The sequence below is a fragment of the Physella acuta genome, unplaced genomic scaffold (assembly GCF_028476545.2).
Source record: "Physella acuta isolate Inbredline_101_S28 unplaced genomic scaffold, ASM2847654v3 ptg000511l, whole genome shotgun sequence".
Taxonomy (NCBI): Eukaryota; Metazoa; Mollusca; class Gastropoda; family Physidae; genus Physella; species Physella acuta.
The window spans coordinates 121,127-135,323 of NW_026732030.1; the positions used below are offsets into that span (position 1 = coordinate 121,127).

At 42.3% G+C, this 14,197-nt stretch overlaps 1 protein-coding gene across 3 annotated transcripts in view; it reads left to right on the forward strand.

Moving 5' to 3' along the window:
• LOC131944852 (adenylate cyclase type 5) overlaps positions 1-14,197 on the forward strand; it is a 167,181-nt gene that overhangs the window by 18,365 nt on the left and 134,619 nt on the right. The window contains exon 1 of one of the 3 annotated variants that reach the window (XM_059305707.1): positions 2,643-2,699. The exons of the other annotated variants lie outside the window; for them this stretch is intronic. The gene's annotated coding sequence lies outside the window, so the exon portion shown is untranslated. Of the gene's footprint in view, positions 1-2,642; positions 2,700-14,197 lie in introns of those variants that run through there. 3 annotated transcript variants of the gene reach the window in all.

Consider the following 14,197-nt stretch of genomic DNA (forward strand, 5'->3'; position numbering starts at 1 on the left):
GACCCATGTAGCCACCCATGAACCAATATAGCCACCCATTAACCCATGTAGCCACCCATGTAGCCACCCATGAACCCATGTAGCCACCAATGAACCCATGTAGCCACCCATGACCCATGTAGCCACCCATGAACCCATGTAGCCACCCATGAACCCATGTAGCCACCCATGAACCCATGTAGCCACACATGAACCCATTTAGCAAACCATGAACCCATGTAGCCACCCATTAACCCATGTAGCCACCCATGTAGCCACCCATGAACCCATGTAGCCACCCATGAACCCATGTATCCACCCTTGTCCCACGTAGCCACCAATGAACCCATGTAGCCACCCATTAACCCATGTAGCCACCCATGTAGCCACCCATGAACCCATGTAGCCACCCATGAACCCATGTATCCACCCTTGTCCCACGTAGCCACCCATGAACCCATGTAGCCACCCATGAACCCATGTAGCCACCCATGAACCCATGTAGCCACCCATGTAGCCACCCATGTAGCCATCCATGACCCATGTAGCCACCCATGTAGCCACCCATGTAGCCATCCATGACCCATGTAGCCACCCATGACCCATGTAGCCACCCATGAACCCATGTAGCCACCCATGAACCCATGTAGCCACCCATGTAGCCATCCATGACCCATGTAGCCACCCATGTAGCCACCCATGTAGCCACCCATGACCCATGTAGCCACCCATGACCCATGTAGCCACCCATGAACCCATGTAGCCACCCATGAACCAATGTAGCACCCATGACCCATGTAGCCACCCTTGACCCATATAGCCACCCACGAACCCATGTAGCCACCCACGACCCATGTAGCCACCCATGAACCCATGTAGCCACCCATGAACCCATGTAGCCACCCATGTAGCCATCCATGACCCATGTAGCCACCCATGAACCCATGTAGCCACCCATGTAGCCACCCATGTAGCCACCCATGTAGCCACCCATGACCCATGTAGCCACCCATGACCCATGTAGCCACCCATGAACCCATATAGCCACCCATGAACCCATGTAGCCACCCATGAACCCATGCAGCCACCCATGAACCCATGTAGCCACCCATGAACCCATGCAGCCACCCATGAACCCATGTAGCCACACATGACCCATGTAGCCACACATGACCCATGTAGCCACCCATTAACCCATGTAGCCACCCATGAACCCATGTAGCCACCCATGAACTATGTAGCCACCCTTGACCAATTTAGCCACCCATGAACCCATGTATCCACCCATGCCCTCTACCGGGCGCGCTATGGTCCACACCATGGCTGATCTGCCATTAGCCGGTAGAACTAGCAAGTAGTCTGGCGGATTTACAGCTGTTACAGAGCACAAAGCATGAGCTCATGAATTATTGAGACCTCCCCAATATCGACGTGTTGCAATGCTCGGACCAAGCTTGTGTGTTTATGACTGCCTTGAACATTAGACACAAACAAAACTTTTAAAAGAAATCGATTATTGACAATAATAGTTTTAGAATAAACAGTGTTAAGTGAGAAGGATTGTGTGTTTGAGTGTCTGTCTGTCTGTCTGCGTGTGTGAGTGAGTGCGCATGCACGGGCTGATTTCTTACCGTCAGGCCGACATCGGCGGTCGCGTGAAAATGGCGGAAAGATAATATTTAATGTATTGTGTATCGTGTTTGGAGATGAGGGTCTTTTTTCGCCCAGAAAGTTTGAGTTATAACATGTTCTGTGTGTGTAATCCTTGATTAATTTCAACCATCTTGGGTTTTTACAAACCTTCTGTGGACTATTTTTTGTGCTAGTCTTTTATCCGTACCAGCTGAGTGATATTTTTGCTTAATGTATTATTTCGCCATACTTATTTGTACATTCTTGAGTGCGATATAAACTTCTCCAAGTTCCGTCTTTGGTGCAGTGTACTCGTATGGAATGAAGAAAACACCCTAAAAAAAAACCCACCTCACTAACGATCGTACTTGTAGTCATATACCAGCTCTCCTGACTTCACTTAGCTGTGACGAAATCAAGAATTACATAAATTGATGCTCTGGCATAAATTAACGGTAGACACATGTCGATGAAATTACGAAACATTTGTGCTGCTTGTTTATACGAGATCTCTATAAATATACTAGAGGGACGCTGGGCAGTTGACTGTGGGTAGTGGGTTCTCGTACACACCCCCAGACCTGACCATCTAAATATCCAAACACCCCACCATACGACAGCAACTTTTTACCACACACCCCACCATACGACATCAACTTTTTACCAAACACCCCACCATACGACATCAACAGTTATCACCACCCCACCATACGACATCAACAGTTATCACCACCCCACCATACGACAGCAACAGTTATCACCACCCCACAATACGACAGCAACAGTTATCACCACCCCACCAGACGACAGCAACAGTTATCACCACCCCACAATACGACACCAACGCTCCCACAGAGCAGCGGGTCTGGCATCAAAGTCCGCGGCAGACCGGCGTTGAGACTCCAGCATGGGTGAGCCGCTCCCGTCCCCCCAGCCGCCTGTAGCCGCGGCCCGTGCTGCCGCAGTGAGCCGACGTTGATGGTTCCGCTGGTGGCTGTGATTCCTCTGTGTCTGTCTAATCACACTCCTCACGGAGCGATGGATTATTAATTATCTCCAAAGTTAGCTGTGGCACCAAAACGATACAGGTATTTTTAGAAACGTGTGTGTTCTGGGATAAACAAAAAAAAAACAGGATGGCCGCTGTGGTTGTTGCTGTGGCTGCTGTGGTTATTGCTGTGGTTGCTGAAGTTATTGTTGTGGTCGCTGATTTAACCCTTTATTTACGGAATTATGTTCTGAATGAGATTTTTACTTAAACAACGTGTTACTACATTGCTTTTGGCACATTCAAAGCATATGTCGAAGGAAATTTCATTTCATAAATTTTTAATGGCCCAAACAGATATTGGTACTTATAAGTACCGTCAGTAATCTAGGACATTTTTTTTTAAAACATTTTTTTTTTACAAAACAGGAACAAACAATACAATTTATTAACTAATAACATGGCAATCATCATAACAATCACATTTTGTTATTTTCACACATAAATACAGCACAAAAGTATATTTTGAGTATGATTTTTACTGTATTTTCTATGGGAACACATCTTAGGCCTCATACACAGCAAAAGTAGATGACATGTCATGCTCCCTCAATCTTGTCTGTGGTCTTTCTGGTGTAGCAACGGTTGCCGGAATGAATATGCTTTTGCTGGAAGCTTCCAATAACTATTACTTACAATGAGCAGGCATAAACAAACAAAAGCCTAGTCATTCAGCACACAACTACTAGTAATACTAGTATAATTGTAGCCTACTAGAATGTTATGACAAGTCTACACTACAGTGCAAAGTTCATAAATAGAAGTGAGCTCAATGTGTTTAGGATAGCCGTAGTGGATTACTCTTTTCTGATTAAATTTACTGATTAAAATTTACTTTATAGATCTATACTATATGCAGAAGTATGGACTATTACTAGTCTACAGGTATACATTACGTAAATGCTAGTTATTGTTGGCAAGACAGTTTATTGCAGTAAATATAACTAACAAATTAAATCTAACTACTAGAACTAGGCTTTGGTATACAAATGCAGTAAACTAAACCTTGTAAACTAGCCTGCAACTGATACCTTTATTCTTGTTATTTTTTACTAATAGAAATTAACATGTAATTACAATATTTCTTAGGAAAACCTTATGCAAACCTTCTTATAAATGTGTAAATATCATTTTTTGAGTACATTTCGATAATTTATTATCAAGACAATATTTATGTAACTATTGTCTAACAAATCTGCCATTTTCTTAAAATCCTAAAAAAATGACAGTGTGCCCTGACGGTACTTATAAGTCCACTTGTTAACATCGATCTAATACAAAGACAATTTGATTAAAATTGTATAACTAGAAGTTAAACACATTTGCCTGACTATTGAAGGTACCAATAAAAAATATTTGGGATTGAAAACTTGAAAAAGAAAGTAAAACAAAGGGAATTCAGGATCGTGTGTGATAACTGTACAGAACAATTGTGAACTACCGAAATAGCAAGACATTGAAAATGGCGCCACACCATTAATATAAAAAAAAACATTGATACCTCCGACTACCGGCGACTCAGGGGAGATAATACTATTAATTACCTCAATAATTTTTAAAATTCGTATTAAATTAAAAATAATACAGGCACTTAATTAAAGTGGTACTTATAAGTACCGTCAGTAGATAAAGGGTTAATTGTTATTGTTGCTGAAGTTATTGTTGTGGTTGCTGATTTAATTGTTATTGTTGCTGTTGTTATTGTTGTGCTGCTGTTGTTGTGTGGTTATTGCTGTGGTTTTTGTTGTATTCTCATTAAAAAAGTATATCAGTAGTTGTTAAAATACTTAATTCATATATCGCCACCGTTAAAAATGAATGGGATAGTTAGCCTATAGTTAGTTGACTCAAATATGCAAGTGATGTTATTTTCATATTTTTGTCCTGATGAGGGAATGCTGTGACGAGGAAAACTTATTTGGTGCTTACGGTTTCAATTATTGGTGGGATGCTTTCGTCTATTAAAAACAGTCTCGTTAAAATGTGTTGAGTAACCGAACTGGTCTCTGTCTGTTTTTGTTTTTGATGTAAGGATCTTGGACTGTTGAGTGGTGAAGTGGTGCCTTAGTTCCTCTTGTCCTATAGTCTTTTGCAGCCAGAAAGTTAAGAAACATTTGAAAGGCAAACTTGTTTAGATGACCGCTATAGATGTTCCGCATTCGCAAGGACGTATTCTCAATGTGCAAAGGACTTAACCCCGGTTCAACAGGATAGATCCGCCTCTCGAGGTGTTGCTATCTGGGGATAGGGTGGGATGTCTGTCTGGTTTAAAAATAAAAATAAAATGTCTTATCCAACAATAAGTTCATACATGTCTGTCTTATTTCAACAATAAGTTGATGTAGGGGTTTTCTCAAACAATAGTAAGTTGTATGTTGTACGTTTTGTCCAACAGTATGTTGAATGTCTGCCCGTCACTATGTTGTACACCATTTTGTCCAACAGTATGTTGAATGTCTGCCTTATCCATCACTATGTTGTACGTTTTGTCCAACAGTATGTTGAATGTCTGCCCGTCACTATGTTGTACACCATTTTGTCCAACAGTATGTTGAATGTCTGCCCGTCACTATGTTGTACACCATTTTGTCCACCTGTATATTGAATGTCTGCCTTATCCATCACTATGTTGTACACCATTTTGTCCAACAGTATGTTGAATGTCTGCCCGTCACTATGTTGTACACCATTTTGTCCAACAGTATGTTGAATGTCTGCCCGTCACTATGTTGTACACCATTTTGTCCAACAGTATGTTGAATGTCTGCCTTATCCATCACTATGTTGTACACCATTTTGTCCAACAGTATGTTGAATGTCTGCCCGTCACTATGTTGTACACCATTTTGTCCAACAGTATGTTGAATGTCTGCCCGTCACTATGTTGTACACCATTTTGTCCAACAGTATATTGAATGTCTGCCTTATCCGTCACTATGTTGTACACCATTTTGTCCAACAGTATGTTGAATGTCTGCCCGTCACTATGTTGTACACCATTTTGTCCAACAGTATATTGAATGTCTGCCTTATCCGTCACTATGTTGTACACCATTTTGTCCAACAGTATGTTGAATGTCTGCCCGTCACTATGTTGTACACCATTTTGTCCAACAGTATGTTGAATGTCTGCCCGTCACTATGTTGTACACCATTTTGTCCAACAGTATATTGAATGTCTGCCTTATCCGTCACTATGTTGTACACCATTTTGTCCAACAGTATATTGAATGTCTGCCTTATCCGTCACTATGTTGTACACCATTTTGTCCAACAGTATATTGAATGTCTGCCTTATCCGTCACTATGTTGTACACCATTTTGTCCAACAGTATATTGAATGTCTGCCCGTCACTATGTTGTACACCATTTTGTCCAACAGTATATTGAATGTCTGCCTTATCCGTCACTATGTTGTACACCATTTTGTCCAACAGTATATTGAATGTCTGCCTTATCCGTCACTATGTTGTACACCATTTTGTCCAACAGTATGTTGAATGTCTGCCCGTCACTATGTTGTACACCATTTTGTCCAACAGTATGTTGAATGTCTGCCCGTCACTATGTTGTACACCATTTTGTCCAACAGTATATTGAATGTCTGCCTTATCCGTCACTATGTTGTACACCATTTTGTCCAACAGTATATTGAATGTCTGCCCGTCACTATGTTGTACACCATTTTGTCCAACAGTATATTGAATGTCTGCCTTATCCGTCACTATGTTGTACACCATTTTGTCCACCTGTATATTGAATGTCTGCCTTATCCGTCACTATGTTGTACACCATTTTGTCCAACAGTATGTTGAATGTCTGCCCGTCACTATGTTGTACACCATTTTGTCCAACAGTATGTTGAATGTCTGCCCGTCACTATGTTGTACACCATTTTGTCCAACAGTATATTGAATGTCTGCCGTATCCGTCACTATGTTGTACACCATTTTGTCCAACAGTATGTTGAATGTCTGCCCGTCACTATGTTGTACACCATTTTGTCCAACAGTATGTTGAATGTCTGCCCGTCACTATGTTGTACACCATTTTGTCCAACAGTATATTGAATGTCTGCCTTATCCGTCACTATGTTGTACACCATTTTGTCCAACAGTATGTTGAATGTCTGCCCGTCACTATGTTGTACACCATTTTGTCCAACAGTATGTTGAATGTCTGCCCGTCACTATGTTGTACACCATTTTGTCCAACAGTATGTTGAATGTCTGCCTTATCCATCACTATGTTGTACACCATTTTGTCCAACAGTATGTTGAATGTCTGCCCGTCACTATGTTGTACACCATTTTGTCCAACAGTATATTGAATGTCTGCCTTATCCGTCACTATGTTGTACACCATTTTGTCCAACAGTATGTTGAATGTCTGCCCGTCACTATGTTGTACACCATTTTGTCCAACAGTATGTTGAATGTCTGCCTTATCCGTCACTATGTTGTACACCATTTTGTCCAACAGTATGTTGAATGTCTGCCCGTCACTATGTTGTACACCATTTTGTCCAACAGTATGTTGAATGTCTGCCCGTCACTATGTTGTACACCATTTTGTCCAACAGTATGTTGAATGTCTGCCTTATCCATCACTATGTTGTACACCATTTTGTCCAACAGTATGTTGAATGTCTGCCTTATCCGTCACTATGTTGTACACCATTTTGTCCAACAGTATGTTGAATGTCTGCCCGTCACTATGTTGTACACCATTTTGTCCAACAGTATGTTGAATGTCTGCCCGTCACTATGTTGTACACCATTTTGTCCAACAGTATATTGAATGTCTGCCTTATCCGTCACTATGTTGTTCACCATTTTGTCCAACAGTATGTTGAATGTCTGCCTTATCCATCACTATGTTGTACACCATTTTGTCCAACAGTATATTGAATGTCTGCCCGTCACTATGTTGTACACCATTTTGTCCAACAGTATATTGAATGTCTGCCTTATCCGTCACTATGTTGTACACCATTTTGTCCAACAGTATGTTGAATGTCTGCCCGTCACTATGTTGTACACCATTTTGTCCAACAGTATGTTGAATGTCTGCCCGTCACTATGTTGTACACCATTTTGTCCAACAGTATGTTGAATGTCTGCCCGTCACTATGTTGTACACCATTTTGTCCAACAATTATCTGCCATAGTCTAGACGCCGCTCTCTCTCGTGGCTCGATAATCCACAAGATTATGCAGATGTCGTAGAACACGTGTTACGAACATTAGCATAATCACATCACCTACGAAGGTTGTTAAGTGGGAGGGGGGTATAGTAAACAAACCACCTGTTACAGTGACATACCAACAGTTGCTTGTTGTTGACCATGGTGAGATGTAAAGCTTTACGTTGTTTGATCCTCGATAAAATCACAATTCAAATATCAATGTCTGTACGAAAACAAAATCTCTCATTAACTTTTATCTTTGTTGAATATCTTAAATGGTTTGAACTTATTTTAATGGTAAAAACTCCAGGGTGGATTATTCAAATTCACTTTGTTGATGTCAATAAAATGTGGTGTTTGATGTTTGTTTGACTTCGCCAATATTTGCATGTGAGGTGCATTTTGCTGTAGTTTAAATCAAGTGTCTATCGATTAGTTGCTCCCACCTCCATGAGTGTCTAGAAGAACTCATTCAATTGATTAGTGGGCAACACGTAGGTAGACCTGCTGTTGATTTGTTTTATATGTTATTTTGCGTTAGAAGTATCTAAACAAAGTAGAGAAATGTGCATGGTGGAGAGTTTCTTCTTGGTGCTGTAGTGTTGTTTACCTCGTGTGTGGGTTTTATATCAAAGCTATATTGTGTGGGATTTATATTAAAGTCATATTGTGTGTGGATTTTATATCAGAACTATATTGTGTGGGCTTTATATTAAAGTCATATTGTGTGTGTTTTATATCAGAGCTATATTGTGTGGGCTTTATATTAAAGTCATATTGTGTGGGTTTTATATCAGAGCTATATTGTGTGGGCTTTATATTAAAGTCATATTGTGTGTGTTTTATATCAGAGCTATATTGTGTGGGCTTTATATTAAAGTCATATTGTGTGGGTTTTATATCAATCAATACACATTATCTGTTGAATGTATCTTGTGTTTGTGACATACTGGTTCAAGTTCTCTTACATAAGTATTTAAAATAAAAATGGGTGACCATCGTGTTCTTTCTTGGCTAATATGTAAGTAGTTGTGGTCAGTCGTCACTATATCACTGCCACTGCCAGTACTGTAACTGTGACACAAGCAAGTGTTAAAGAAATCACGTGCTATTAGTCTTCAGACATCGTTATGATTGGGACTTTTTTTTTAAACCCTACATTTCTGCTTAAAATCTTTTTTCTTCAATCTTTTTCTTTTTTCTATTCTCCCATCCCTCATAAGCACTCTTTCAAAATGTTGCCACAATTTTCACCGCCTTCTTTTCTCCTCCCCCCCCCCCCTCCCTCGCATCATGTCCCCCATCTTTTGCCATATTCATCTTGTTTCAAATCTGCTCAACCCTCTTCGTGGGTATTTTTTCATTGCGTACATAATGCATCATTTTACGTCAATGGATTTCAAACCCGACCCCTTTTCTGACATTTTCTTATTATAGCTTGTTAAGGAATCTGTTTGCTTCCTACTGCATGCGTGAATAACTATTATATCTTCCCTCAGATTCATCAGATTCATGAAATACTACTATATTCTATATTCCACAGGACATCTAGTGTAAAGCGACCGTAGCTCTCACCTACATGACTATAGCTGTATTGAATCGTTTATTGAGCAAAATCAATCTTAACTTTCCACTGTTTCAAACCTATGCTTCTTTTACCTTTACTTGTCTAAATAAATTACTTTCTGTGTACCGTTGTTGTGGTATGTGTTTGTAAACGTATTAATGCTTGAAATTGCCTATGCATTTAAGAATCAATAATCAACTCCGGTACGGCAGCCAACGCCTCATCTCTATACCTCTATTGTTGTACTGTAGCTTTGCCTCGCTTCCTCCCCTAGATTCCCCTTCCCTGTAAAGTCTGCGATCAGTTTTTTTTCCTCTCTCATCTTCCCCGGTCACGACTGGAGATAAGGTCGCAGTATCGGCACTCGCTAGCACTTTGACCAGACACGAGTTGGAATATCCGTCTGATAAATGGAGGCTGAGGCCAACGGTCAATGATTTCTTCTTCACACTGAGTGTCCAGCGGTCAGCTGATACGTGCGTTTGATCACAGTCTAGTGCCAAGTGGTGCCGACGTGTATCACACTCTGTTGCCCCATATCTCGCGCCTCTGATTTTAGCCTCTAGTTGTCCATCTTACTCAAGTAGGTTCCAGAAAATCGCTCAGTTTGACTACTATTTGGTCAGTTTTATGCCTATTTGGTCAGTTTTACAACTATCTGGTCAGTTTTACGACTATTTGGTCAGTTTTACAATTATCTGTTCAGTTTTACGACTATTTGGTCAGTTTTACAATTATCTGTTCAGTTTTACGACTATTTGGTCAGTTTTACGAATATTTGGTCAGTTTTACAACTATCTGGGAGTATCTGGTCAGTGTGATTACTACCTGATTAGTTTGACTACTATACTCTCTGGTCAGTTTCTTTAGTCGACTTCAGTTATTTTTTACGCGAGTGTAATGAATAAGTGGAATATTGGTCAAATTACTTATCATTGTCAACTGGTCTAACTTTTTATGATGTATTCCAACAAAATAAATCGACCATATTGTTACTGCCCCTTACCTTATCGAGATTCCCTGTTCAACTTGAGCATACTACAGTCTTTAGACGACCGCATGTTAGATCAAGTCTAGCCACAACTAACGTGTACAGTCATATCTGTTGGTCTAAATCTCCTCCTCCCCCCTAGAGGTCAAGTTGGTCCATGTCCATCGGTCAACTTCCTGCCCCCCCCCCCCCCAGCTGAATCTCCCCCAGCCCCCCACCCTGCTCCAACTTCTCAGAATTCTTTGTTTCCACGTTAAAAGGGAAGCCGTGTCCAGTTGCCGCAGAGTGCCTTACACTTAAAGAAGGGGATGTAACCCCAGTCTTTTTCGGCATCAGCCGCCATTTTGTATCATCTCAGACACATTAAAGCTCGCCTTATTACTTACCCCGCATGAATGGAGGTCTCCACTCAATTTCTTCCCGTCTGGCCCACTTCTGCTCTAGTATTTCTCGTCCTCTCTACCACCAAGGTACCCTCAAAAATGTGCCGTTATAAGGATTGCTGAAAAATGTGCGTGATTTCTAAATAGATGAAAAATGTGCGTATCTTTAAATAGATAAAACGTGTGCATTACTTTTAATGCATGAAAAATGTGCATCACATGAATACAAATTTGCGTCCGTTTAAATAGACGAACTACCGGCGTATCTTTTAACAAGTGAATGGATAAAAAGTGCGTCTGTTTCAATAGATGAAAAATGTGCTGCTCGATGGATAGCCTTGACAAGTTATCTTTCCCTTCCGTGCAGACTATAGATTGTATAGATTTTTAGAATCAACCACTAGCGGGTATACGTGGGTCGGGCGGTAGAACAAGCCACTGTAAGCTGCAAGTCTCCTGGTCAAGTCTCTCTGTGTCCCATGAAAGAGAGGAGCTACAAGTGAACCAGATAACGTATCGAGTCTATGCACTGTATGCCGCGTCAGTCTACTAGAACAGAACGGACATTCCTACTGTGTACCCCGTCAGTCTACTAGAACAGAACGGACGTTCCTACTGTGTATCCCGTCAGTCTACTAGAACAGAACGGACATTCCTACTGTGTACCCCGTCAGTCTACTAGAACAGAACGGACGTTCCTACTGTGTATCCCGTCAGTCTACTAGAACAGAACGGACATTCCTACTGTGTACCCCGTCAGTCTACTAGAACAGAACGGACATTCCTACTGTGTCAGTCTACTAGAACAGAACGGACATTCCTACTGTGTACCCCGTCAGTTTACAGTCTACTAGAACAGAACGGACATTTCTACTGTGTACCCCGTCAGTCTACTAGAACAGAACGGACATTCCTACTGTGTACCCCGTCAGTCTACTAGAACAGAACGGACGTTCCTACTGTGTATCCCGTCAGTCTACTAGAACAGAACGGACATTCCTACTGTGTACCCCGTCAGTCTACTAGAACAGAACGGACGTTCCTACTGTGTATCCCGTCAGTCTACTAGAACAGAACGGACATTCCTACTGTGTACCCCGTCAGTCTACTAGAACAGAACGGACATTCCTACTGTGTCAGTCTACTAGAACAGAACGGACATTCCTACTGTGTACCCCGTCAGTTTACAGTCTACTAGAACAGAACGGACATTTCTACTGTGTACCCCGTCAGTCTACTAGAACAGAACGGACATTCCTACTGTGTACCCCGTCAGTCTACTAGAACAGAGCGTCAGTCTACTAGAACAGAACGGACATTCCTACTGTGTACCCCGTCAGTCTACTAGAACAGAACGGACATTCCTACTGTGTACCCCGTCAGTCTACTAGAACAGAACGGACATTCCTACTGTGTACCCCGTCAGTCTACTAGAACAGAACGGACATTCCTACTGTGTACCCCGTCAGTCTACTAGAACAGAACGGACATTCCTACTGTGTACCCCGTCAGTCTACTAGAACAGAACGGACGTTCCTACTGTGTCAGTCTACTAGAACAGAACGGACATTCCTACTGTGTACCCCGTCAGTTTACTAGAACAGAACGGACATTCCTACTGTGTACCCCGTCAGTTTACAGTCTACTAGAACAGAACGGACGTTCCTACTGTGTACCCCGTCAGTCTACTAGAACAGAACGGACATTCCTACTGTGTACTCCGTCAGTCTACTAGAACAGAACGGACGTTCCTACTGTGTACCCCGTCAGTCTACTAGAACAGAACGGACATTCCTACTGTGTACCCCGTCAGTCTACTAGAACAGAACGGACATTCCTACTGTGTACCCCGTCAGTCTACTAGAACAGAGCGTCAGTCTACTAGAACAGAACGGACATTCCTACTGTGTACCCCGTCAGTCTACTAGAACAGAACGGACATTCCTACTGTGTACCCCGTCAGTCTACTAGAACAGAACGGACGTTCCTACTGTGTACCCCGTCAGTCTACTAGAACAGAACGGACATTCCTACTGTGTACCCCGTCAGTCTACTAGAACAGAACGGACATTCCTACTGTGTACCCCGTCAGTCTACTAGAACAGAGCGTCAGTCTACTAGAACAGAACGGACATTCCTACTGTGTACCCCGTCAGTCTACTAGAACAGAGCGTCAGTCTACTAGAACAGAACGGACATTCCTACTGTGTACCCCGTCAGTCTACTAGAACAGAACGGACGTTCCTACTGTGTATCCCGTCAGTCTACTAGAACAGAACGGACATTCCTACTGTGTACCCCGTCAGTCTACTAGAACAGAACGGACGTTCCTACTGTGTATCCCGTCAGTCTACTAGAACAGAACGGACATTCCTACTGTGTACCCCGTCAGTCTACTAGAACAGAACGGACATTCCTACTGTGTCAGTCTACTAGAACAGAACGGACATTCCTACTGTGTACCCCGTCAGTTTACAGTCTACTAGAACAGAACGGACATTTCTACTGTGTACCCCGTCAGTCTACTAGAACAGAACGGACATTCCTACTGTGTACCCCGTCAGTCTACTAGAACAGAGCGTCAGTCTACTAGAACAGAACGGACATTCCTACTGTGTACCCCGTCAGTCTACTAGAACAGAACGGACATTCCTACTGTGTACCCCGTCAGTCTACTAGAACAGAACGGACATTCCTACTGTGTACCCCGTCAGTCTACTAGAACAGAACGGACATTCCTACTGTGTACCCCGTCAGTCTACTAGAACAGAACGGACATTCCTACTGTGTACCCCGTCAGTCTACTAGAACAGAACGGACGTTCCTACTGTGTCAGTCTACTAGAACAGAACGGACATTCCTACTGTGTACCCCGTCAGTTTACTAGAACAGAACGGACATTCCTACTGTGTACCCCGTCAGTTTACAGTCTACTAGAACAGAACGGACGTTCCTACTGTGTACCCCGTCAGTCTACTAGAACAGAACGGACATTCCTACTGTGTACTCCGTCAGTCTACTAGAACAGAACGGACGTTCCTACTGTGTACCCCGTCAGTCTACTAGAACAGAACGGACATTCCTACTGTGTACCCCGTCAGTCTACTAGAACAGAACGGACATTCCTACTGTGTACCCCGTCAGTCTACTAGAACAGAGCGTCAGTCTACTAGAACAGAACGGACATTCCTACTGTGTACCCCGTCAGTCTACTAGAACAGAACGGACATTCCTACTGTGTACCCGGTCAGTCTACTAGAACAGAACGGACGTTCCTACTGTGTACCCCGTCAGTCTACTAGAACAGAACGGACATTCCTACTGTGTACCCCGTCAGTCTACTAGAACAGAACGGACATTCCTACTGTGTACCCCGTCAGTCTACTAGAACAGAGCGTCAGTCTACTAG